The 5,000-nt window shown below is 47.8% G+C and overlaps 1 protein-coding gene across 1 annotated transcript in view; it reads left to right on the top strand.

Moving 5' to 3' along the window:
• The window catches only part of ankfn1 (ankyrin repeat and fibronectin type III domain containing 1), a 146,672-nt gene that overhangs the window by 45,800 nt on the left and 95,872 nt on the right, over positions 1-5,000 (top strand). The gene's annotated exons all lie outside the window — the stretch shown is intronic.

The raw sequence follows: 5,000 nt of genomic DNA on the forward strand, positions 1-5,000 counted from the left end.
TTCACTTTGGATGGGGTGACATCATCCTTTGCCGAACTGAACGGAGCCACAATTCAGTTCGGCAAAGGATGACGACACCCCATTCAAAGTGAATCAACGCATTCGGACGCAACCGTGTGAATGGGCCGTGACACTCCTGCTTGATCACCTGGCCAGGTGCATCTCATCCTGGCAATCAGGGGTAGCACAACCTGGGCGGAGCTACAGAAAAGCGAAGGGAAGTGATGGACAAAGAACACAAGACATGTGGCCTTAACACACACACACACACACACACACACACACGAGACATGTGGCCGTAACGCCCAGTGAACCCGGTTTCCACGGTAACCTTCAGACGCATTACATCACATTGTTGCAGGTTCTCTGGCGTGTTCAATTCAAACATCATTCTTTCTGTCCGTATCCATGTGTGCGTTTGTGTGCGTGGGAGAGTTCAAACTGTTTTCACACAGTCTATCTGATAGTGTTTTGTTACGGTGTGTCTGGTTGGGAGGTGCAAAGAAAAGATGTTTTGTCACAATGTTTAACATTCTATTGTGTTTCCGTTGTGGTTCGTGCGCTTCAATAAGTGTTTTCATTTCAAGTTGTCATTGTACGAACTAAGCCTTAACTGTCAATTCGCGTGACCCTTATATAACTATAAATAAGACAAACGAACTAATCAGTTCAGCCAATTCAAGCGTATTATTTAATGTTCGTGTTATCTACAGCTAACCTGCATACATCTGGACCTTAACAAGGCATCGTTGGTATGTTTTATCCTTTGTTGTGAATTTTGTGAGATACAATATATGTTTATTTAACCTATCGTAACTGTATGCAATGACTATATGTTTATGCTAGAATTGATTTGTCTATGTCTTTTTGTAAATTTCAGTTTTACACTTCCTATCTATTATCATTAAACCTGTGGACTACGTACATCTTCAGAGTCGTGATTTGTAGGAAGAGTTTAGCTGGCTGTCAGCGTAGAGCTTACCGAAGACGGCACAGTAAAACAACGGGCTTTCAACAGGCAAGATAACGCAACGCAAGCTAACAGCTAACGCCATGTCGTCGCCAAGGGCAACCAGTGGACGCACATCTTTAAATACACGCTCGGAAGCTCAGTGCTCAGTGAGATCCAGCGCATCATCCATAAGGTCTGCGGCAGTCAAAGCTAGAGCAAGAGCCGAAGCAGCAAAGGCACGTCTGCTCTACTTTGAAGAGAGGCTAAATTGAAATTGAAGTTGGAATTGCTTAGGCATAAAAGAGAGGCAGCTGCAGCCATTGCTGAAGCGGATGCACTTGAGGCTGCTACTGATGAGAATAGTGAGGGAGACAGGTGTGGGCTAAACATGGACTCTGTCCCATTGGTGGCTTCAGAACGCACAAAGCGATATGTGGCTGAACACATCAAAGCTGAGTCGTATCTGCATCAGAACAACACTACTCCACATCCTCTCCCCTCACAGCAGCCTCTCATCCACACAGAAGAGTATATCCATGGGCCACTAGCCAGGATGTGTGAAGATGCTGATCCGCCTCGCGTCGGGTTCAGCGGTGAGCATGTTGATCCTGCACGCCATTCCAGGCCACATAGTTGCAACAGTCCTTCTCCTGCATGTTATGCCATACCACCGAGCTCTGATAATGGCTATTCACATGTAAATGACTTTGTAAGATATTTAGCCCGCCGTGAACTTGTGGCTACAGGCCTACTTCATTTTAACGACAAGCCACAAAACTACAGAGCATGGAAACGCTTCCTTTCTGAATGCCATCAGTGGCCTTAATCTGACACCGAGTGAGGAGATGGATCTTCTGTTTAAGTGGGCTGGGCAAGGAGTCAGCAGAACACATTGAACAGATAAGAGCAATCCACATACACCACCCAGAAGCAGGACTGGCCATGACATGGAACAGGCTCGAAACAAACGTACGGCTCAGCAGAAGTAATAGAAAATGCTCTGTTCAAACGCATTGACAGCTTCCCAAAAGTAACAAGCCGAGATGGATCTATGCTGACGAAGCTGGGCGATCTATTAATGGAACTGCAGGCAGCTAAGGGTGAAGGAGACCTGCCCGGCCTCGCTTTCCTTGACACGGCGAGGGGCGTCAACCCAATCGTACAGAAACTCCCATCTCGCCTTCAGGAGAGGTGGGCGACAGTAGGCGCAGCCTACAAGCGTCAGCAACAGGTGAATTATCCTCCCTTTGCCTTCTTTGTGGATTTTGTCTGCCAGCAGGCATGCATTATGAACGATTCCAGCTTCAACTTCATCGCCAGCACAGACACGGCTCCCTGGACAGAGAAAACAGCATGGAAGCCAAACAGACAGCGAGAGGTCTCCGTTCACAAGACAGAGGTATCCCCCAGAGCCACATCTGACATGGGTGAGCCACCTACAAACAACGGTGATAAACTGTGTCTACTGCACAACCTGCCACACCCTCTGCGTAAGTGTCAGGCATTCAGAGAGAAGACCATTGAAGAGCGCAAAACACTGCTCAAAGATAACAATGTGTGCTTTAAATGCTGCTCTTCATCGTCCCACATACCAAAGTACTGCAAGATCAACGTACAGTGTTCTGAATGTAAGAGCGACAGACACAACACAGCACTTCACCCTGGACCTGCACCCTGGAAACAAGAGGTCGGCCATGCTTCTGAGCACGGCGGGGAGCAGGAGGAGCTTCACCACAGTCTCATGTCAACAACAAATGCACTAAAGTCTGCGGGTGGCGAGCTCACAGACCGCTCGTGCTCGAAGATATGCCTCGTCAAAGTGTATCCGACTGGCCATAGAGAAAAAGCAGTGAATTGTATGTGATCCTGGACGAACAGAGCAACAGGTCACTGGCTCGCTCACAGTTCTTCGACGTGTTCAACGACCAAAGTCCAAGCGCTCCATACACACTGAGAACATGTGCTGGAGTGAAGCAATCAGCAGGCAGAAGAGCCAATGCTTATGAAGTAGAATCCTTTGATGGAAACTGTTCGCATACCATTACCAAGTCTCATAGAATGTAATGACATCCCGAACAACAGAGAGGAAATTCCAACCCCCGAAGTGGCTCTCCATCATGCTCATCTAAGGTCATTGGCACACCGCATCCCAGACATCGACCCCCAAGCCCCAATCATGCTTCTCTTAGGACGGGACATTATCAGAGTGCATAAAGTCCGCAAACAGGTGAATGGCTCTCACAACCTGCCCTTTGCACAGAAGTTGGACTTGGGGTGGGTCATTGTTGGAAATGTGTGCCTAGGCAATGACCACAAACCACTGACAATCAGCACGTTTCACACGAACACCACAGAGCTGAAACGCTCTACCTTCTTTGCGCCACGCCCCGACGGGTTCCATGAGAACGAGAACTTTAACAGCGTCCAAGCCACTGGTGAGCCCCAGCGTGTCCTGCGGACCAGCCCACCTGTTGAAGCCGACCACCTTGGATGCACGGTGTTCAGGCAGATCAAGGATGACGACCAGGTGGCTCTCTCCATTAAGGTGCTGGTGACTTTCATGGCAGAGGCAGCGGTGATCATCAATGCCAGGCCACTTGTTCCAGTGACAACGGACCCTGATGACCCGCTCGTGCGCACCCCAGCAGCTCTTCTCCACGCAGGGGTCGGGCATTCTTCCAGCTCCTGGTGGTGGTTCGGAGTTGCCAGCCTCTGCAGGTCCCAGTGGCAACGGGTTTCAGCACCTGTCAAACACCTTTTGGGACCGATGGAGGAAGCGGTTCCTCCCAACACTACAGGCGCGCAACAAGTGGCAGTCCAGCCAGCCAAACATTCAGCTAGGAAGTGTTGTTCTCCTTAAGATCAGCCAAGCACGCAGGAATGTATGGCCTCTTGGACTGATAACACAGGCCATCCCTGGCAAGGACAGTAAAGTGTGCCAGGTAGAGGTGAAGATCGTTAAACCAGATGGGACTAGCCTCTTTGTTGGGCCGGGCACTGAAGTAGTGCTCCCTCTGCCTCCAGAGAGCAGGTAAACGGACTGTGCATGGATTTTGGGGTGACGTGTATCCACGTCAGGCGGGGAGTGTTTTGTTACGGTGTGTCTGGTTGGGAGGTGCAAAGAAAAGATGTTTTGTCACAATGTTTAACATTCTATTGTGTTTCCGTTGTGGTTCGTGCGCTTCAATAAGTGTTTTCATTTCAAGTTGTCATTGTACGAACTAAGCCTTAACTGTCAATTCGCGTGACCCTTATATAACTATAAATAAGACAAACGAACTAATCAGTTCAGCCAATTCAAGCGTATTATTTAATGTTCGTGTTATCTACAGCTAACCTGCATACATCTGGACCTTAACAAGGCATCGTTGGTATGTTTTACCTTTGTTGTGAATTTTGTGAGAATACAATATATGTTTATTTAACCTATCGTAACTGTATGCAATGACTATATGTTTATGCTAGAATTGATTTGTCTATGTCTTTTGTAAATTTCAGTTTTACACTTCCTATCTATTATCATTAAACCTGTGGACTACGTACATCTTCAGAGTCTGCCTGAAACCCACTCAATCCAATTGACTTTCATCGCTATTGTCTGTGGTGATGGTCTGTCTAAAACCTAATGACGAGGGGCGTTTTGTATTGCGTTGTAGTCATGGGCATTTGCGCTGATGGTATTGATTTCTTAGTTCAGGACGTCCACAGCTTTGCAGAACATTTTGTAACTAAAGAGGCCCGCCACACGCACTGCTCCTGCTATGAAAGTCCCACTGCGTTAGGAAATGTGTTGTCACTGCGCCAGCCATTAAAGTCCCACTGCGTTAGGAAATGTGTTGTCACGGCGCCAGCCTTCAGCACATCGCTGCAGCACATCTCATAAGGAGGTGAGAGGTTTACTGCCTGTGACTCATCTCCAGTAATCAGCGTAGTAACACTTAATATTACATTTCCTTTCTACAACAGCCCCCTCTCTAAGATCAGCGTAGTAACACTTAATATTACATTTCCTTTCTACAACAGCCCCAGCTCCAGTAATCTGTGTAGT

This window comes from Clupea harengus, chromosome 1 (assembly GCF_900700415.2).
Source record: "Clupea harengus chromosome 1, Ch_v2.0.2, whole genome shotgun sequence".
Classification (NCBI taxonomy): domain Eukaryota; kingdom Metazoa; phylum Chordata; class Actinopteri; order Clupeiformes; family Clupeidae; genus Clupea; species Clupea harengus.